General features: G+C 41.7%; 1 pseudogene; it reads left to right on the top strand.

Annotated features, from left to right (window-relative positions):
• LOC121002547 overlaps positions 1-21,406 on the top strand; it is a 38,864-nt pseudogene extending 17,458 nt beyond the window's left edge.
• Positions 21,407-23,578: the final 2,172 nt, after the last annotated feature.

Below are 23,578 nucleotides of genomic sequence, written 5' to 3'. Positions count from 1 at the left end.
CCACTGTCACATATTTAGGCCCAGGCACCCAGGCAGAGGAGAGAGGGCGCGTAACAGAGAATCTGGCCTTATGTCAGCACAGAATCTGTCTTCATGTCATAGCAGAGAATCAGGCTTCACGTCACCCACCACTGGAACAGGCCACTGTCACACATTTAGGCCCCGGCACCCAGACAGAGGAGAGCGGTCCCGTAACAGAGAATCTGGCCTTATGTCAGCACAGAATCTGTCTTCATGTCATAGCAGAGAATCAGGCTTCACGTCACCCACCACTGGAACAGGCCACTGTCCCATATTTAGGCCCAGGCACCCAGGCAGAGGAGAGAGGTCGCGTAACAGAGAATCTGGCCTTATGTCAGCACAGAATCTGTCTTCATGTCATAGCAGAGAATCAGGCTTCACGTCACCCACCAATGGAACAGGCCACTGTCACACATTTAGGCCCCGGCACCCAGACAGAGGAGAGCGGTCCCGTAACAGAGAATCTGGCCTTATGTCAGCACAGAATCTGTCTTCATGTCATAGCAGAGAATCAGGCTTCACGTCACCCACCACTGGAACAGGCCACTGTCACACATTTAGGCCCCGGCACCCAGACAGAGGAGAGCGGTCCCGTAACAGAGAATCTGGCCTTATGTCAGCACAGAATCTGTCTTCATGTCATAGCAGAGAATCAGGCTTCACGTCACCCACCACTGGAACAGGCCACTGTCACACATTTAGGCCCCGGCACCCAGACAGAGGAGAGCGGTCCCGTAACAGAGAATCTGGCCTTATGTCAGCACAGAATCTGTCTTCATGTCATAGCAGAGAATCAGGCTTCACGTCACCCACCACTGGAACAGGCCACTGTCACACATTTAGGCATTTCATAGGCCAGTAGTTTAGAAATGCTGGCATTCAGGGCCAGGGATCAAGGGTGGCTAGGTGGGAATTTACGCTTTCTCTCAAATGTTTGTGAGATGGAGAGCTGAACGCTGCTGTGTGACATGGTTGAGATGCTTGGTGACGCAGGTGGTGGTGTTGGTGGTACATCCCATGTTTTCTGGGCGGCAGGTGCCAACGTTCCTCCAGAGGCAGAGGAAGAGGCCGAGGCGGCGGCAGCAGCAGCAGAAGAGGCCGAGGCGGCGGCAGCAGCAGAAGAGGCCGCGGCGGCAGCAGCAGAAGAGGCAGCAGGGGGAGCCTGAGTGACTTCCTTGTTTTTAAGGTGTTTACTCCACTGCAGTTCATGCTTTGCATGCAGGTGCCTGGTCATGCAGGTTGTGCTAAGGTTCAGAACGTTAATGCCTCGCTTCAGGCTCTGATGGCACAGCGTGCAAACCACTCGGGTCTTGTCGTCAGCACATTGTTTGAAGAAGTGCCATGCCAGGGAACTCCTTGAAGCTGCCTTTGGGGTGCTCGGTCCCAGATGGCGGCGGTCAGTAGCAGGCGGAGTCTCTTGGCGGCGGGTGTTCTGATTTTGCCCACTGCTCCCTCTTTTGCTACGCTGTTGGCTCGGTCTCACCACTGCCTCTTCCTTCGAACTGTGAAAGTCAGTGGCACGACCTTCATTCCATGTGGGGTCTAGGACCTCATCGTCCCCTGCATCGTCTTCCACCCAGTCTTGATCCCTGACCTCCTGTTCAGTCTGCACACTGCAGAAAGACGCAGCAGTTGGCACCTGTGTTTCATCATCATCAGAGACGTGCTGAAGTGGTATTCCCATGTCCTCATCATCAGGAAACATAAGTGGTTGTGCGTTAGTGCATTCTATCTATTCCACCCCTGGTGAAGAGCTAGGTGGATGCCCTTGGGAAACCCTGGCAGCAGAGTCTTCAAACAGCATAAGAGACTGCTGCATAACTTGAGGCTCAGACAGTTTCCCTGATATGCATGGGGGTGATGTGACAGACTGATGGGCTTTGTTTTCATGCGCCATCTGTGGGCTTTCTGCAGAAGACTGGGTGGGAGATAATGTGAACGTGCTGGATGCACTGTCGGCCACCCAATTGACTAATGCCTGTACCTGCTCAGGCCTTACCATCCTTAGAACGGCATTGGGCCCCACCAAATATCCCTGTAAATTCTGTCAGCTACTGGGACCTGAGGTAGTTGGTACACTAGGACGTGTGGCTGTGGCAGAACGGCCACGTCCTCTCCCAGCACCAGGGGGTCCACTAACACCACCACGACCATGTCCACGTCCGCGTCCCTTATTAGATGTTTTCCTCATTGTTCCCGTTCACCACAATTTTGAGAATGGCAAATTTGGGAATAGTTTTTCAACCCAGAAAAAAAAATGTGCTTTTACGGTCACTACAAATAACTTGACCAGCTAAAACAGTACAGATTTGCTTGAATAGAAATGTGAGACCTGTTTTTTTTTTGCACTGTGTGACAGGTTAAGGTTTAATCTCAGAATCAGACTTCTATCTGCAAGGTAGCGTGTGTCTTAGGTTTTTCTGAATGACACTATCAGTACCTTCAATGTAAGATATCCTTTTTGGGATAGATTTCAAGTAGGCCTCAAATACCAGAAACTAGTTATTTTGAGAATGGCAAATTTGGGAATAGTTTTTCAACCCAGAAAAAAAAATGTGCTTTTACGGTCGCTACAAATAACTTGACCAGCTAAAACAGTACAGATTTGCTTGAATAGAAATGTGAGACCTGTTTTTTTTTGCACTGTGTGACAGGTTAAGGTTTAATCTCAGAATCAGACTTCTATCTGCACGGTAGCATGTGTCTTAGGTTTTTCTGAATGACACTATCAGTACCTTCAATGTAAGATATTCTTTTTGGGATAGATTTCAAGTAGGCCTCAAATACCAGAAACTAGTTATTTTGAGAATGGCAAATTTGGGAAGAGTTTTTCAACCCAGAAAAAAAAAATTGCTTTTACGGTCACTACAAATAACTTGACCAGCTAAAACAGTACAGATTTGCTTGAATAGAAATGTGAAACCTGTTTTTTTTTGCACTGTGTGACAGGTTAAGGTTTAATCTCAGAATCAGACTTCTATCTGCACGGTAGCGTGTGTCTTAGGTTTTTCTGAATGACACTATCAGTACCTTCAATGTAAGATATCCTTTTTGGGATAGATTTCAAGTAGGCCTCAAATACCAGAAACTAGTTATTTTGAGAATGGCAAATTTGGGAATAGTTTTTCAAACCAGAAAAAAAAAAGTGCTTTTACGGTCGCTATAAATAACTTGACCAGCTAAAACAGTACAGATTTGCTTGAATAGAAATGTGAGACCTGTTTTTTTTTGCACTGTGTGACAGGTTAAGGTTTAATCTCAGAATCAGACTTCTATCTGCACGGTAGCGTGTGTCTTAGGTTTTTCTGAATGACACTATCAGTACCTTCAATGTAAGATATCCTTTTTGGGATAGATTTCAAGTAGGCCTCAAATACCAGAAACTAGTTATTTTGAGAATGGCAAATTTGGGAATAGTTTTTCAACCCAGAAAAAAAAAAAGTGCTTTTACGGTCACTAAAAATAACTCGACCAGCTAAAACAGTACAGATTTGCTTGAATAGAAATGTGAGACCTGGTTTTTTTTGCACTGTGTGACAGGTTAAGGTTTAATCTCAGAATCAGACTTCTATCTGCACGGTAGCGTGTGTCTTAGGTTTTTCTGAATGACACTATCAGTACCTTCAATGTAAGATATCCTTTTTGGGATAGATTTCAAGTAGGCCTCAAATACCAGAAACTAGTTATTTTGAGAATGGCAAATTTGGGAATAGTTTTTCAACCCAGAAAAAAAAATGGGCTTTTACGGTCGCTACAAATAACTTGACCATCTAAAACAGTACAGATTTGCTTGAATAGAAATGTGAGACCTGTTTTTTTTTTGCACTGTGTGACAGGTTAAGGTTTAATCTCAGAATCAGACTTCTATCTGCACGGTAGCGTGTGTCATAGGTTTTTCTGAATGACACTATCAGTACCTTCAATGTAAGATATCCTTTTTGGGATAGATTTCAAGTAGGCCTCAAATACCAGAAACTAGTTATTTTGAGAATGGCAAATTTTGGAATAGTTTTTCAACCCAGAAAAAAAAAAGGGCTTTTACGGTCGCTACAAATAACTTGACCAGCTAAAACAGTACAGATTTGGTTGAATAGAAATGTCAGGTCTATTTTTTAGGCGCTGGGTGACAGGCTCAACTTGCCCCTGATGTAGTATATGGCCAAAAAATAACCACACTGTTGATGGTTAAATGCACTTGGGTGACACAGGCTCAGCCTGCACCAGATGTAGTATATGGCCAAAAAATAATCAGACTGTTGATGGTTAAATGCACTTCGGTGACACAGGCTCAGCCTGCAGCTGATGTAGTATATGGCCAAAAAATAACCAGACTGTTGATGGTTAAATGCACTTCGGTGACACAGGCTCAGCCTGCAGCTGATGTAGGATATAGCACAAAATAACCACATTATTGATGGTTAAATACACTTGGTGATAGCTTGTGCTGGCGCACCACAAGTCACAAAATGGCCGCCGATCACCCCAGAAAAAAATTGATCTAAAAACGCTCTGGGCAGCCTCAAAAAAGTGAGCAAGTCAATATTAGCACTTCAATGATCCACAGCTGCAGATCGATCACAGAATGAAGTCTTTTGGAGGAGTTAATCACTGCCTAATCTCGCCCTAACGTAGCAGCTGCAACCTCTCCCTATGCTTCAATCAGCAGAGTGACGTGCAGCACAACGTGACCCAAGCTTATATAGAGGCTGGGTCACATGCTGCACTGGCCAATCACAGCCATGCCAATAGTATGCAAGGCTGTGATGGCCTCTTGGGGCAAGTAGTATGACGCTTGTTGATTGGCTGCTTTGCAGCCTTTCAAAAAGCGCCAAGAAAGCACCGAACACCGAATCCGAACACGGACTTTTACGAAAATGTTCGGGTTCGGGTCCGTGTCACGGACACCCCAAAATTCAGTACGAACCCGAACTATACAGTTCGGGTTCGCTCATCCCTACCTACCAGCTATCCCTATACTGCTATGCCCACATTCAGACCCTTAAGGTGGGAATAATGTGTCCTCGTGCCTGGGCTGAAAATACCCTAGAATCCCTGAGATGGTGAAAGGGGAAAAGAGACAGCCTGCTCCCTCAGGACCTGGAGGGGTCTAACAGCCTAGAAAGCAAACCACAAGAGAACAGAAAAACCACTTATCTTTTCTGAGCAGGAAAATCCAATCCTTCCTTCCTTACTTCCACAGAGCCTGACAGAAACTATAACCCACAATTAACACTAGGAGTGGGTGTGATTTAAACTGAAACCAACGACCCCACCCAGTGCACCTGAAGGAAGGCAGATCTAGCTCGACTCCAAAACAAAACAAAAGTCTAGACACGTGCTGCTAATCTGGCAGACCTCCGCACATAGCCTGAGCAGGGCATGACACCACGTCCCTTATTTGATGTTTGCCTCATAGTTAGCATTCACAAAGCAAAGTAAAAAGTGGTTAAGTATGTTAAAAATAATTAACCGCCAATATAAACCCTGATGTAGGGTATTGCACTCTATTTTTTTTTTTAACTCTATATGACAGCGGTATTTGTGGCCTAAATGTGACACTAACTTATGCACGTCTTATCCCAGATGTGCAGTATATCAGAGGCTTTTTTCACCCCAGTAACCAAAAAGCCTTATTTCTGGCCTAAATGTGACAGTCACTTATGCTTGTCTAATCCCAGATATGCAGTATATTAGAGGGGTTTTTCACCCTAACCAAAAAGCTGTATTTCTGGCCTAAATGTGACAGTCACTTATGCACCTCTAATCCTAGGTGTGCAGTATATCAGAGGGTTTTTTCACCCCAGTAACCAAAAAGCCGTATTTCTGGCCTAAATGTGACAGTCACTTATGCATGTCTAATCCTAGATGTGCAGTATATCAGAGGCTTTTTATACCCCAGTAACCAAAAAGCCGTATTTCTGGCCGAAATGTGACAGTCACTTATGCACGTGTAATCCTAGATGTGCAGTATATCAGAGGCTTTTTTCACTCCAGTAACGAAAAAGCCGTATTTCTGGCCGAATTGTGACAGTCACTTATGCACGTCTAATCCTAGATGTGCAGTATATCAGAGGCTTTTTTTACCCTAACCAAAAAAGCCGTATTTCTGGCCTAAATGTGACAGTCACTTATGCACGTATAATCCCAGATGTGCAATATATTAGAGGCTTTTTTCACCAGAGTAACCAAAAAGCTGTATTTCTGTCCTAAATGTGACAGTCACTTATGATTGTCTAATCCCAGATGTGCAGTATATTAGAGGGTTTTTTCACCCTAACAAAAAAGCTGTATTTCTGTCCTAAATGTGACAGTCACTTATGCTTTTTGTGTAATTCCAGATGTGCAGTATATTAGAGGGTTTTTTCACCCTAACCAAAAAGCTGTATTTCTGTCCTAAATGTGACAGTAATTTATGCTTGTCTAATCCCATATGTGCAGTATATAAGAGGGTTTTTTCACCCTAACCAAAAAGCTGTATTTCTGTCCTAAATGTGACAGTCACTTATGCACGTGTAATCCCAGATGTGCAGTATATGAGAGGCTTTTTTCACCCCAGTATGCCAAAACCGTATTTATGGCCTAAATGTGACAGTCACTTATGCACATGTAATTCCAGATGTGCAGTATGTCAGAGGCTTTTTTCACCCCAGTATGCCAAAGCCGTATTTATGGCCTAAATGTGACAGTCACTTATGCACGTGTAATCCCAGATGTGCAATATATTAGAGGGTTTTTCACCCCAGTAACCAAAAAGCCGTACTTCTGGCCTAAATGTGACAGTCACTTATGCTTGTCTAATCCCAGATGTGCAGTATATTAGAGGGGTTTTTCACCCCAGTAACCAAAAAGCTGTATTTCTGGCCTAAATGTGACAGTCACTTATGCACGTCTAATCCTAGGTGTGCAGTATATCAAAGGGTTTTTTCACCCCAGTAACCAAAAAGCCGTATTTCTGGCCTAAATGTGACAGTTACTTATGCTTGTCTAATCCCAGATGTGCAGTATATTAGAGGGTTTTTTCATCCCCAGTAACCAAAAAGCCGTATTTCTGGCCTAAATGTGACAGTCACTTATGCACGTCTAATCCTAGATGTGCAGTATATCAGAGGCTTTTTTCACCCCAGTAACCAAAAAGCCGTATTTCTGTCCTAAATGTGACAGTAACTTATGCTTGTCTAATCCCATATGTGCAGTATATTAGAGGGTTTTTTCACCCTAACCAAAAAGCTGTATTTCTGTCCTAAATGTGACAGTCACTTATGCACGTGTAATCCCAGATGTGCAGTATATGAGAGGCTTTTTTTACCCCAGTATGCCAAAACCGTATTTATGGCCTAAATGTGACAGTCACTTATGCACGTGTAATGTAAATGTGACAGTCACTTATGCTTGTCTAATCCCAGATGTGCAGTATATTAGAGGGGTTTTTCACCCTAGTAACCAAAAAGCTGTATTTCTGGCCTAAATGTGACAGTCACTTATGCACGTCTAATCCTAGGTGTGCAGTATTTTAAAGGGTTTTTTCACCCCAGTAACCAAAAAGCCGTATTTCTGGCCTAAATGTGACAGTTACTTATGCTTGTCTAATCCCAGATGTGCAGTATATTAGAGGGTTTTTTCACCCCCAGTAACCAAAAAGCCGTATTTATGGCCTAAATGTGACAGTCACTTATGCACGTCTAATCCTAGATGTGCAGTATATCAGAGGCTTTTTTCACCCCAGTAACCAAAAAGCTGTATTTCTGGCCGAAATGTGTCAGTCACTTATGCACGTCTAATCCTAGATGTGCAGTATATCAGAGGCTTTTATCACCCTAGTAACCAAAAAGCCGTATTTCTGGCCTAAATGTGACAGTCACTTATGCACGTGTAATCCCAGATGTGCAGTATATTAGAGGGTTTTTTCACCCTAACCAAAAAGCTGTATTTCTGTCCTAAATGTGACAGTCACTTATGCACGTATAATCCCAGATGTGCAGTATATGAGAGGCTTTTTTCACCCCAGTATGCCAAAGCCATATTTATGGCCTAAATGTGACAGACACTTATGCATGTGTAATCCCAGATGTGCAGTATATTAGAGGGTTTTTTCACCCCAGTAACCAAAAAGCCGTATTTATGGCCTAAATGTGACAGCCACTTATGCATGTCTAATCCTAGATGTGCAGTATATCAGAGGCTTTTTTCACCCCAGTAACCAAAAATACGTATTTCTGGTCGAAATGTGACAGTCACTTATGCACGTCTAATCCTAGATGTGCAGTATATCAGAGGCTTTTATCACCCCAGTAACCAAAAAGCTGTATTTCTGGCCTAAATGTGACAGTCACTTATGCTTGTCTAATCCCAGATGTGCAGTATATTAGAGGGGTTTTTCACCCTAGTAACCAAAAAGCTGTATTTCTGGCCTAAATGTGACAGTCACTTATGCACGTCTAATCCTAGGTGTGCAGTATATCAAAGGGTTTTTTCACCCCAGTAACCAAAAAGCCGTATTTCTGGCCTAAATGTGACAGTTACTTATGCTTGTCTAATCCCAGATGTGCAGTATATTAGAGGGTTTTTTCACCCCCAGTAACCAAAAAGCCGTATTTATGGCCTAAATGTGACAGTCACTTATGCACGTCTAATCCTAGATGTGCAGTATATCAGAGGCTTTTTTCACCCCAGTAACCAAAAAGCTGTATTTCTGGCCGAAATGTGTCAGTCACTTATGCACGTCTAATCCTAGATGTGCAGTATATCAGAGGCTTTTATCACCCTAGTAACCAAAAAGCCGTATTTCTGGCCTAAATGTGACAGTCACTTATGCACGTGTAATCCCAGATGTGCAGTATATTAGAGGGTTTTTTCACCCTAACCAAAAAGCTGTATTTCTGTCCTAAATGTGACAGTCACTTATGCACGTATAATCCCAGATGTGCAGTATATGAGAGGCTTTTTTCACCCCAGTATGACAAAGCCATATTTATGGCCTAAATGTGACAGTCACTTATGCATGTGTAATCCCAGATGTGCAGTATATAAGAGGGTTTTTTCACCCCAGTAACCAAAAAGCCGTATTTATGGCCTAAATGTGACAGCCACTTATGCATGTCTAATCCTAGATGTGCAGTATATCAGAGGCTTTTTTCACCCCAGTAACCAAAAATACGTATTTCTGGTCGAAATGTGACAGTCACTTATGCACGTCTAATCCTAGATGTGCAGTATATCAGAGGCTTTTATCACCCCAGTAACCAAAAAGCCGTATTTCTGGCCTAAATGTGACAGTCACTTATGCTTGTCTAATCCCAGATGTGCAGTATATTAGAGGGTTTTTTCACCCTAACCAAAAATCTGTATTTCTGTCCTAAATGTGACAGTCACTTATGCATGTGTAATCCCAGATGTGCAGTATATCAGAGGCTTTTTTCACCCCAGTATGCTAAAGCCGTATTTCTGGCCTAAATGTGACAGTCACTTATGCTTGTCTAATCCCAGATGTGCAGTATATTAGAGGGTTTTTTCACCCTAACCAAAAATCTGTATTTCTGTCCTAAATGTGACAGTCACTTATGCTTGTCTAATCCCAGATGTGCAGTATTTTAGAGGGTTTTTTCACCCCAGTAACCAAAAAGCCGTATTTATGGCCTAAATGTGACAGTCACTTATGCACGTCTGCACGTCTAATCCTAGATGTGCAGTATATCAGAGGCTTTTTTCACCCCAGTAACCAAAAATACGTATTTCTGGTCGAAATGTGACAGTCACTTATGCACGTCTAATCCTAGATGTGCAGTATATCAGAGGCTTTTATCACCCTAGTAACCAAAAAGCCGTATTTCTGGCCTAAATGTGACAGTCACTTATGCACGTGTAATCCCAGATGTGCAGTATATTAGAGGGTTTTTTCACCCTAACCAAAAAGCTGTATTTCTGTCCTAAATGTGACAGTCACTTATGCACGTATAATCCCAGATGTGCAGTATATGAGAGGCTTTTTTCACCCCAGTATGACAAAGCCATATTTATGGCCTAAATGTGACAGTCACTTATGCATGTGTAATCCCAGATGTGCAGTATATAAGAGGGTTTTTTCACCCCAGTAACCAAAAAGCCGTATTTATGGCCTAAATGTGACAGCCACTTATGCATGTCTAATCCTAGATGTGCAGTATATCAGAGGCTTTTTTCACCCCAGTAACCAAAAATACGTATTTCTGGTCGAAATGTGACAGTCACTTATGCACGTCTAATCCTAGATGTGCAGTATATCAGAGGCTTTTATCACCCCAGTAACCAAAAAGCCGTATTTCTGGCCTAAATGTGACAGTCACTTATGCTTGTCTAATCCCAGATGTGCAGTATATTAGAGGGTTTTTTCACCCTAACCAAAAATCTGTATTTCTGTCCTAAATGTGACAGTCACTTATGCATGTGTAATCCCAGATGTGCAGTATATCAGAGGCTTTTTTCACCCCAGTATGCTAAAGCCGTATTTCTGGCCTAAATGTGACAGTCACTTATGCTTGTCTAATCCCAGATGTGCAGTATATTAGAGGGTTTTTTCACCCTAACCAAAAATCTGTATTTCTGTCCTAAATGTGACAGTCACTTATGCTTGTCTAATCCCAGATGTGCAGTATTTTAGAGGGTTTTTTCACCCCAGTAACCAAAAAGCCGTATTTATGGCCTAAATGTGACAGTCACTTATGCACGTCTGCACGTCTAATCCTAGATGTGCAGTATATCAGAGGCTTTTTTCACCCCAGTAACCAAAAATACGTATTTCTGGTCGAAATGTGACAGTCACTTATGCACGTCTAATCCTAGATGTGCAGTATATCAGAGGCTTTTATCACCCTAGTAACCACAAGGCCGTATTTCTGGCCTAAATGTGACAGTCACTTATGCACGTGTAATCCCAGATGTGCAGTATATTAGAGGGTTTTTTCACCCTAACCAAAAAGCTGTATTTCTGTCCTAAATGTGACAGTCACTTATGCACGTATAATCCCAGATGTGCAGTATATGAGAGGCTTTTTTCACCCCAGTATGACAAAGCCATATTTATGGCCTAAATGTGACAGTCACTTATGCATGTGTAATCCCAGATGTGCAGTATATAAGAGGGTTTTTTCACCCCAGTAACCAAAAAGCCGTATTTATGGCCTAAATGTGACAGCCACTTATGCATGTCTAATCCTAGATGTGCAGTATATCAGAGGCTTTTTTCACCCCAGTAACCAAAAATACGTATTTCTGGTCGAAATGTGACAGTCACTTATGCACGTCTAATCCTAGATGTGCAGTATATCAGAGGCTTTTATCACCCCAGTAACCAAAAAGCCGTATTTCTGGCCTAAATGTGACAGTCACTTATGCTTGTCTAATCCCAGATGTGCAGTATATTAGAGGGTTTTTTCACCCTAACCAAAAATCTGTATTTCTGTCCTAAATGTGACAGTCACTTATGCATGTGTAATCCCAGATGTGCAGTATATCAGAGGCTTTTTTCACCCCAGTATGCTAAAGCCGTATTTCTGGCCTAAATGTGACAGTCACTTATGCTTGTCTAATCCCAGATGTGCAGTATATTAGAGGGTTTTTTCACCCTAACCAAAAATCTGTATTTCTGTCCTAAATGTGACAGTCACTTATGCTTGTCTAATCCCAGATGTGCAGTATTTTAGAGGGTTTTTTCACCCCAGTAACCAAAAAGCCGTATTTATGGCCTAAATGTGACAGTCACTTATGCACGTCTGCACGTCTAATCCTAGATGTGCAGTATATCAGAGGCTTTTTTCACCCCAGTAACCAAAAATACGTATTTCTGGTCGAAATGTGACAGTCACTTATGCACGTCTAATCCTAGATGTGCAGTATATCAGAGGCTTTTTTCACCCCAGTATGCCAAAGCCATATTTATGGCCTAAATGTGACAGTCACTTATGCATGTGTAATCCCAGATGTGCAGTATTTCTGTCCTAAATGTGACAGTCACTTATACATGTGTAATCCCAGATGTGCAGTATATCAGAGGCTTTTATCACCCCAGTAACCAAAAAGACGTATTTCTGGCCTAAATGTGACAGTCACTTATGCTTGTCTAATCCCAGATGTGCAGTATATTAGAGGGTTTTTTCACCCTAACCAAAAATCTGTATTTCTGTCCTAAATGTGACAGTCACTTATACATGTGTAATCCCAGATGTGCAGTATATCAGAGGCTTTTTTCACCCCAGTATGCTAAAGCCGTATTTCTGGCCTAAATGTGACAGTCACTTATGCTTGTCTAATCCCAGATGTGCAGTATATTAGAGGGTTTTTTCACCCTAACCAAAAATCTGTATTTCTGTCCTAAATGTGACAGTCACTTATGCATGTGTAATCCCAGATGTGCAGTATATCAGAGGCTTTTTTCACCCCAGTATGCCAAAGCCATATTTATGGCCTAAATGTGACAGTCACTTATGCATGTGTAATCCCAGATGTGCAGTATATTAGAGGGTTTTTTCACCCCAGTAACAAAAAAGCCGTATTTATGGCCTAAATGTGTCAGTCACTTATGCACGTCTAATCCTAGATGTGCAGTATATCAGAGGCTTTTATCACCCTAGTAACCAAAAAGCCGTATTTCTGGCCTAAATGTGACAGTCACTTATGCACGTGTAATCCCAGATGTGCAGTATATTAGAGGGTTTTTTCACCCTAACCAAAAAGCTGTATTTCTGTCCTAAATGTGACAGTCACTTATGCACGTCTAATCCTAGATGTGCAGTATATCAGAGGCTTTTTTCACCCCAGTAACCAAAAAGCTGTATTTCTGGCCGAAATGTGTCAGTCACTTATGCACGTCTAATCCTAGATGTGCAGTATATCAGAGGCTTTTATCACCCTAGTAACCAAAAAGCCGTATTTCTGGCCTAAATGTGACAGTCACTTATGCACGTGTAATCCCAGATGTGCAGTATATTAGAGGGTTTTTTCACCCTAACCAAAAAGCTGTATTTCTGTCCTAAATGTGACAGTCACTTATGCACGTATAATCCCAGATGTGCAGTATATGAGAGGCTTTTTTCACCCCAGTATGCCAAAGCCATATTTATGGCCTAAATGTGACAGTCACTTATGCATGTGTAATCCCAGATGTGCAGTATATTAGAGGGTTTTTTCACCCCAGTAACCAAAAAGCCGTATTTATGGCCTAAATGTGACAGCCACTTATGCATGTCTAATCCTAGATGTGCAGTATATCAGAGGCTTTTTTCACCCCAGTAACCAAAAATACGTATTTCTGGTCGAAATGTGACAGTCACTTATGCACGTCTAATCCTAGATGTGCAGTATATCAGAGGCTTTTATCACCCCAGTAACCAAAAAGCCGTATTTCTGGCCTAAATGTGACAGTCACTTATGCTTGTCTAATCCCAGATGTGCAGTATATTAGAGGGTTTTTTCACCCCCAGTAACCAAAAAGCCGTATTTATGGCCTAAATGTGACAGTCACTTATGCACGTCTAATCCTAGATGTGCAGTATATCAGAGGCTTTTTTCACCCCAGTATGCCAAAGCCGTATTTATGGCCTAAATGTGACAGTCACTTATGCACGTGTAATCCCAGATGTGCAATATATTAGAGGGTTTTTCACCCCATTAACCAAAAAGCTGTATTTCTGGCCTAAATGTGACAGTCACTTATGCTTGTCTAATCCCAGATGTGCAGTATATTAGAGGGGTTTTTCACTCTAGTAACCAAAAAGCTGTATTTCTGGCCTAAATGTGACAGTCACTTATGCACGTCTAATCCTAGGTGTGCAGTATATCAAAGGGTTTTGTCACCCCAGTAACCAAAAAGCCGTATTTCTGGCCTAAATGTGACAGTTACTTATGCTTGTCTAATCCCAGATGTGCAGTATATTAGAGGGTTTTTTCACCCCCAGTAACCAAAAAGCCGTATTTATGGCCTAAATGTGACAGTCACTTATGCACGTCTAATCCTAGATGTGCAGTATATCAGAGGCTTTTTTCACCCCAGTAACCAAAAAGCTGTATTTCTGGCCGAAATGTGTCAGTCACTTATGCACGTCTAATCCTAGATGTGCAGTATATCAGAGGCTTTTATCACCCTAGTAACCAAAAAGCCGTATTTCTGGCCTAAATGTGACAGTCACTTATGCACGTGTAATCCCAGATGTGCAGTATATTAGAGGGTTTTTTCACCCTAACCAAAAAGCTGTATTTCTGTCCTAAATGTGACAGTCACTTATGCACGTATAATCCCAGATGTGCAGTATATCAGAGGCTTTTTTCACCCCAGTATGCTAAAGCCGTATTTCTGGCCTAAATGTGACAGTCACTTATGCACGTCTAATCCTAGATGTGCAGTATATCAGAGGCTTTTATCACCCTAGTAACCAAAAAGCCGTATTTCTGGCCTAAATGTGACAGTCACTTATGCTTGTCTAATCCCAGATGTGCAGTATATTAGAGGGTTTTTTCACCCTAACCAAAAATCTGTATTTCTGTCCTAAATGTGACAGTCACTTATGCATGTGTAATCCCAGATGTGCAGTATATCAGAGGCTTTTTTCACCCCAGTATGCTAAAGCCGTATTTCTGGCCTAAATGTGACAGTCACTTATGCTTGTCTAATCCCAGATGTGCAGTATATTAGAGGGTTTTTTCACCCTAACCAAAAATCTGTATTTCTGTCCTAAATGTGACAGTCACTTATGCATGTGTAATCCCAGATGTGCAGTATATCAGAGGCTTTTTTCACCCCAGTATGCTAAAGCCGTATTTCTGGCCTAAATGTGACAGTCACTTATGCTTGTCTAATCCCAGATGTGCAGTATATTAGAGGGTTTTTTCACCCTAACCAAAAATCTGTATTTCTGTCCTAAATGTGACAGTCACTTATGCTTGTCTAATCCCAGATGTGCAGTATTTTAGAGGGTTTTTTCACCCCAGTAACCAAAAAGCCGTATTTATGGCCTAAATGTGACAGTCACTTATGCACGTCTGCACGTCTAATCCTAGATGTGCAGTATATCAGAGGCTTTTTTCACCCCAGTAACCAAAAATACGTATTTCTGGTCGAAATGTGACAGTCACTTATGCACGTCTAATCCTAGATGTGCAGTATATCAGAGGCTTTTTTCACCCCAGTATGCCAAAGCCATATTTATGGCCTAAATGTGACAGTCACTTATGCATGTGTAATCCCAGATGTGCAGTATTTCTGTCCTAAATGTGACAGTCACTTATACATGTGTAATCCCAGATGTGCAGTATATCAGAGGCTTTTATCACCCCAGTAACCAAAAAGACGTATTTCTGGCCTAAATGTGACAGTCACTTATGCTTGTCTAATCCCAGATGTGCAGTATATTAGAGGGTTTTTTCACCCTAACCAAAAATCTGTATTTCTGTCCTAAATGTGACAGTCACTTATACATGTGTAATCCCAGATGTGCAGTATATCAGAGGCTTTTTTCACCCCAGTATGCTAAAGCCGTATTTCTGGCCTAAATGTGACAGTCACTTATGCTTGTCTAATCCCAGATGTGCAGTATATTAGAGGGTTTTTTCACCCTAACCAAAAATCTGTATTTCTGTCCTAAATGTGACAGTCACTTATGCATGTGTAATCCCAGATGTGCAGTATATCAGAGGCTTTTTTCACCCCAGTATGCCAAAGCCATATTTATGGCCTAAATGTGACAGTCACTTATGCATGTGTAATCCCAGATGTGCAGTATATTAGAGGGTTTTTTCACCCCAGTAACAAAAAAGCCGTATTTATGGCCTAAATGTGTCAGTCACTTATGCACGTCTAATCCTAGATGTGCAGTATATCAGAGGCTTTTATCACCCTAGTAACCAAAAAGCCGTATTTCTGGCCTAAATGTGACAGTCACTTATGCACGTGTAATCCCAGATGTGCAGTATATTAGAGGGTTTTTTCACCCTAACCAAAAAGCTGTATTTCTGTCCTAAATGTGACAGTCACTTATGCACGTCTAATCCTAGATGTGCAGTATATCAGAGGCTTTTTTCACCCCAGTAACCAAAAAGCTGTATTTCTGGCCGAAATGTGTCAGTCACTTATGCACGTCTAATCCTAGATGTGCAGTATATCAGAGGCTTTTATCACCCTAGTAACCAAAAAGCCGTATTTCTGGCCTAAATGTGACAGTCACTTATGCACGTGTAATCCCAGATGTGCAGTATATTAGAGGGTTTTTTCACCCTAACCAAAAAGCTGTATTTCTGTCCTAAATGTGACAGTCACTTATGCACGTATAATCCCAGATGTGCAGTATATGAGAGGCTTTTTTCACCCCAGTATGCCAAAGCCATATTTATGGCCTAAATGTGACAGTCACTTATGCATGTGTAATCCCAGATGTGCAGTATATTAGAGGGTTTTTTCACCCCAGTAACCAAAAAGCCGTATTTATGGCCTAAATGTGACAGCCACTTATGCATGTCTAATCCTAGATGTGCAGTATATCAGAGGCTTTTTTCACCCCAGTAACCAAAAATACGTATTTCTGGTCGAAATGTGACAGTCACTTATGCACGTCTAATCCTAGATGTGCAGTATATCAGAGGCTTTTATCACCCCAGTAACCAAAAAGCCGTATTTCTGGCCTAAATGTGACAGTCACTTATGCTTGTCTAATCCCAGATGTGCAGTATATTAGAGGGTTTTTTCACCCCCAGTAACCAAAAAGCCGTATTTATGGCCTAAATGTGACAGTCACTTATGCACGTCTAATCCTAGATGTGCAGTATATCAGAGGCTTTTTTCACCCCAGTATGCCAAAGCCGTATTTATGGCCTAAATGTGACAGTCACTTATGCACGTGTAATCCCAGATGTGCAATATATTAGAGGGTTTTTCACCCCATTAACCAAAAAGCTGTATTTCTGGCCTAAATGTGACAGTCACTTATGCTTGTCTAATCCCAGATGTGCAGTATATTAGAGGGGTTTTTCACTCTAGTAACCAAAAAGCTGTATTTCTGGCCTAAATGTGACAGTCACTTATGCACGTCTAATCCTAGGTGTGCAGTATATCAAAGGGTTTTGTCACCCCAGTAACCAAAAAGCCGTATTTCTGGCCTAAATGTGACAGTTACTTATGCTTGTCTAATCCCAGATGTGCAGTATATTAGAGGGTTTTTTCACCCCCAGTAACCAAAAAGCCGTATTTATGGCCTAAATGTGACAGTCACTTATGCACGTCTAATCCTAGATGTGCAGTATATCAGAGGCTTTTTTCACCCCAGTAACCAAAAAGCTGTATTTCTGGCCGAAATGTGTCAGTCACTTATGCACGTCTAATCCTAGATGTGCAGTATATCAGAGGCTTTTATCACCCTAGTAACCAAAAAGCCGTATTTCTGGCCTAAATGTGACAGTCACTTATGCACGTGTAATCCCAGATGTGCAGTATATTAGAGGGTTTTTTCACCCTAACCAAAAAGCTGTATTTCTGTCCTAAATGTGACAGTCACTTATGCACGTATAATCCCAGATGTGCAGTATATCAGAGGCTTTTTTCACCCCAGTATGCTAAAGCCGTATTTCTGGCCTAAATGTGACAGTCACTTATGCACGTCTAATCCTAGATGTGCAGTATATCAGAGGCTTTTATCACCCTAGTAACCAAAAAGCCGTATTTCTGGCCTAAATGTGACAGTCACTTATGCTTGTCTAATCCCAGATGTGCAGTATATTAGAGGGTTTTTTCACCCTAACCAAAAATCTGTATTTCTGTCCTAAATGTGACAGTCACTTATGCATGTGTAATCCCAGATGTGCAGTATATCAGAGGCTTTTTTCACCCCAGTATGCTAAAGCCGTATTTCTGGCCTAAATGTGACAGTCACTTATGCTTGTCTAATCCCAGATGTGCAGTATATTAGAGGGTTTTTTCACCCTAACCAAAAATCTGTATTTCTGTCCTAAATGTGACAGTCACTTATGCATGTGTAATCCCAGATGTGCAGTATTTTAGAGGGTTTTTTCACCCCAGTAACCAAAAAGCCGTATTTATGGCCTAAATGTGACAGTCACTTATGCACGTCTGCACGTCTAATCCTAGATGTGCAGTATATCAGAGGCTTTTTTCACCCCAGTATGCCAAAGCCATATTTATGGCCTAAATGTGACAGTCACTTATGCATGTGTAATCCCAGATGTGCAGTATTTCTGTCCTAAATGTGACAGTCACTTATACATGTGTAATCCCAGATGTGCAGTATATCAGAGGCTTTTATCACCCCAGTAACCAAAAAGACGTATTTCTGGCCTAAATGTGACAGTCACTTATGCTTGTCTAATCCCAGATGTGCAGTATATTAGAGGGTTTTTTCACCCTAACCAAAAATCTGTATTTCTGTCCTAAATGTGACAGTCACTTATACATGTGTAATCCCAGATGTGCAGTATATCAGAGGCTTTTTTCACCCCAGTATGCTAAAGCTGTATTTCTGGCCTAAATGTGACAGTCACTTATGCTTGTCTAATCCCAGATGTGCAGTATATTAGAGGGTTTTTTCACCCTAACCAAAAATCTGTATTTCTGTCCTAAATGTGACAGTCACTTATGCATGTGTAATCCCAGATGTGCAGTATATCAGAGGCTTTTTTCACCCCAGTATGCCAAAGCCGTATTTCTGGCCTAAATGTGACAGTCACTTATGCATGTGTAATCCCAGATGTGCAGTATATTAGAGGGTTTTTTCACCCCAGTAACCAAAAAGCCGTATTTATGGCCTAAATGTGACAGTCACTTATGCACGTCTAATCCTAGATGTGCAGTATATCAGAGGCTTTTTTCACCCCAGTAACCAAAAATACGTATTTCTGATCGAAATGTGACAGTCACTTATGCACGTCTAATCCTAGATGTGCAGTATATCAGAGGCTTTTATCACCCCAGTAACCAAAAAGCCGTATTTCTGGCCTAAATTTGACAGTCACTTATGCTTGTCTAATCCCAGATGTGCAGTATATTAGAGGGTTTTTTCACCCTAACCAAAAATCTGTATTTCTGTCCTAAATGTGACAGTCACTTATGCATGTGTAATCCCAGATGTGCAGTATATCAGAGGCTTTTTTCACCCCAGTATGCTAAAGCCGTATTTCTGGCCTAAATGTGACAGTCACTTATGCTTGTCTAATCCCAGATGTGCAGTATATTAGAGGGGATTTTCACCCTAACCAAAAATCTGTATTTCTGTCCTAAATGTGACAGTCACTTATGCATGTGTAATCCCAGATGTGCAGTATATCAGAGGCTTTTTTCACCCCAGTATGCCAAAGCCATATTTATGGCCTAAATGTGACAGTCACTCATGCACGTGTAATCCCAGATGTGCAATATATGAGAGGCTTTTTTCACCCCAGTATGCCAAAGCCATATTTATGGCCTAAATGTGACAGTCACTTATGCACGTGTAATCCCAGATGTGCAGTATATTAGAGGGTTTTTTCACCCTAACCAAAAAGCTGTATTTCTGTCCTAAATGTGACAGTCACTTATGCTTGTCTAATCTCAGATGTGCAGTATATTAGAGGGTTTTTTCACCCTAACCAAAAAGCTGTATTTCTGTCCTAAATGTGACAGTCACTTATGCTTGTCTAATCCCAGATGTGCAGTATATCAGAGGCTTTTTTTTTACCCCAGTATGCCAAAGCTGTATGTCTGGACTTGCAGATAGCCTGTGCTGGTGCATTATCCTTGCATAAAATGGCTGCCGATCATATATTGATATTGACTAACTGAAGAAAAAAAAGTTCATTTTCAGCAGTAGTTGGCTTAGGGCAGGCTTAAAAAAATTGTACACTGCACCCACAAAACACTTTTTCTGTAGATCACTGAGTACATAAACCAGTTCTTGATAAGATTGCTCCCTGATCTCTCCCTCACAGCAGCTGCAGCCTCTCCCTACACTAATCCGAGCAGAGTGATGGGCGGCGCTACGTGACTCCAGCTTAAATAGAGGCTGGGTCACATGCTGCACTTGGCCAATCACAGCCATGCCAATAGTAGGCATGGCTGTGATGGCCTTTTGGGGCAAGTAGTATGACGCTTGTTGATTGGCTGCTGTGCAGCCTTTCAAAAAGCACCAAGAAAGCGGCGAACACTGAACCCGAACTTTTACGTAAATGTTCGGGTTCGGGTGCCGAAAAACCTAAAGTTCGGTACGAACCCGAACTTTACAGTTCGGGTTCGCTCAACTCTACTCAGGCCCTTTGAGGAGGCCACGTTAATTGTCAGTCGCCAGGACTTCGGGATTAACAATGTAATTTTACTGCTTCATGTCCTGGAACAGATGCTGGTAAATCTGGCTGGTCAGGGGACTGGAGACATAGAGCCTAGAAAGATGGCGGCAGTGTCTGATTTGTCTGTCTGTCAATATCTCTGTTTACAGTCAGTGAACGGGAACATCATTTATCGCTAGGATATGCAAACACCAACCAATAGGGTGCTAATCGCCAGAAGTGGGTCATCGGCTTGAAGGAGCCGTCATTTTCACAACTCAAGGTTTTCTCCCGGAAGCTTGACCTCTACACGTTGACGGTCTGCATTGCGAAGCTTGTCTAAAAGAAAAATCTCGCAGTGCACCCCCTTGGAGGAAACTCTGGATCCAGCACAGGCTGCTTTGCTACTTCACAAATAATGGACTCTGTACACCGATGTATAATTTCTCATACACGAGACTGAAAGAGTATTCCAAGCACCTGTCTGCCCACATAGCTGCCGAGAAGCAGAAGGGTCTTGCCAATGAAGTGGGATCAGAGCTGAACCTAAAAGCCAAATTTTCCTGTTTACCTGGACTCAAAAGAAAAGAACAGAGATCCACTGGCTGTGTTCATACAGATTTCATCAAAGCCTCTACTCACCAAGGCAAGCACAGAGGACCGGATTGTGTGGACAAGTTAGTTCTGTGGGACGTACACAGAGGACGATCAATTGGAGATGTTACCAAAGACATTTACTTGCCTCCCGCTCTTCCTGTATAACGGCTCCGAGGCGCTCACAGCTATCGTAGGGACGTGGTTCCAAAGAAACTTTGACTGTTGTTTGGGTAAGCTGGTGATCAGTTCTCAGGACCTTACTTGGCTAGCAGCGATGTGGACCGGGTATGACATGTCTGGATCAGTGTCTGCGACAGAGCTTGTTTTCTCTGTGCCCGTCGAATCACGCATGGACATTTCTTATGCCATCCACGCAGAGGACTTCGTGACTTTATGGAATGATATTCATAAATCAAAGGACGAGGTCATGGAGGAAGTGGACAATTTATTCCAATGTCTTCACTCGCATTTCTTCAGACACTTTAGAATCCACTTATCAGCAACCCAGCTCGTTACAGAATGAGCTGGAGTCGGCTTTTCTGCTGTTTTCTGCTGGACTGTCCTCAGCCATAACCCGATGCATTTCTTGATCCGTATGCATTACCCTCACGGTCACCCCGACACTGGGCGTCAATCCATTCTTGTTGATGAAGCACTTTGTTTTTCCAGTTTGTCTTTTAAATCTTGTGGTTTTGCACCTTCTGTGTTGTATTTTATGTGCTTCTTCTTGGCGCTAACATCGACCTGTAAGGCCTCATGCACGCCGGCCGTGTGCACCCCGCATCACGGATGCGGACCCATTCACTTGAATGGGTCCGCAATTCCGGAGATGCGGAACGGAGTCACGAAACGGAACACCGGAAGCACTACGGAGTGCTTCAGTGGTGTTTCTTTCCGTTGTTCCGTGCTGCAAATAAATATGACAACGGCCGTGTGCATGCGGCCTAAGGCTGAGTTCATACTTGAGTTATTTGGTCAGTTTTGGTCCCGTGACTGCCCAAATAAGTGAAGTGTGCAGTGATTCTAAGAGCGACGCCTGTCATATGCATGTCATACGGACTCGCAGTATTATTTCACTACCAAATCAGACTCTCTATGCATGTTACTGCAAGGCACAGTGTTCTACACCACTAGAAAGGCTCTCTGCATCCAGGACATAGCCGTTTTTTAACGTAATTTGCCGCAAATTTATTCTGATCGAATAAATTTTCTCATCTCTACTAATAATCTTCATGAAGATGCATGTTACTAATAATCTTTATGAGGATGCATGTTACTAATAATCTTTATGAGGATGCATGTTACTAAATATCTTCATGAAGATGCATGTTACTAATAATATTCATGAGGATGCATGTTACTAATAATCTTCATGAAGATGCATGTTACTAATAAAATTCATGAAGATGCATGTTACTAATAATCTTCATGAGGATGCATGTTACTAATACACTGCATGAAGATGCATGTTACTAATAATATCCATGAGGATGCATGTTACTAATAATATCCATGTAGATACATGTTACTAATAATCTTCATGAGAATGCATGTTACTAAAAATCTTCATGAAGATGCATGTTACTAATAATATTCATGAAGATGCATGTTACTAATAATATCCATGTAGATACATGTTACTAATAATCTTCATGAGGATGCATGTTACTAATAATATTCATGTGGATGCATGTTACTAATAATCTTCATGGAGATGCATGTTACTAATAATATTCATGTAGATATGTGTTGTTAATAATCTTCATGTGGATACATGTTACTAATAATATTCATGAGGATGCATGTTACTAATAATATTCACGAGGATGCATGTTATCATAATCTTCACGACGATACATGTTACTAATAATCTTCATGGAGGTGCATGTTACTAATAATATTCATGAAGATGCATGTTCTTAATAATTCCCATGAGGATGAATGTTACTAATAATATTCATAAGGATGCATGTTATTAGTAATTTTCATGGGGATATTTATTACTAAGAATTTTATGAGAATGCATGTTAATAAACATTTTCATGAGGATGCATGTTCCTGTTGTCTGAACACAATGAGTTAATCCGGCAGGCTTATTAGCACCCAGCTGGGCATGTAGTCATGTGACTATTTTTTTTTCTTCTAAATGTATGCAATTCTACATGTCATATTGGAAATGATTAAGAACCGCAGGGTTCGAAACGTGTAGGACAGACATGCAGTGTTGTGCTGTATGATAGATTTTATCAAGAAGCTAGTGGGCTGGGTTGCTTTATCTTGCATAGTTTTTTATGGGATCATGCACATACATCCGGTGCACTAGGTGTGATGCTGGATGTCAAATAGCGCCGGATCAGTGCACTGGAGTGCTGTACACAGATATCAGTTGTGTCTGGCTCCAGCATAAAACAACTGTCCAGTCACAACTGATATCTGTGAAGGTAGCCTCAGTGAAACATGTACATAACAGTATTCGGTACAGAATGGTGTAATTTAGGGAACGGTATTGAACTTATTATTGTAGTCATTGTTCTCTGCTGTGTGCTAAACAATATATTGTATTCCCATCATTAAAACTAGTGCTTCTAGAGGAGAATACTGTACAATCTATACACAGCATCTGATGGAACAGGATTACGAAGATTCCTCCATATGAAAATATGGCAGTATAAATACCCCTACTGAAATAGAAAGT

The sequence above is a fragment of the Bufo bufo genome, chromosome 5, assembly GCF_905171765.1.
Source record: "Bufo bufo chromosome 5, aBufBuf1.1, whole genome shotgun sequence".
Taxonomy (NCBI): Eukaryota; Metazoa; Chordata; class Amphibia; order Anura; family Bufonidae; genus Bufo; species Bufo bufo.
This window is presented reverse-complemented; position numbering and strand designations above follow the sequence as displayed.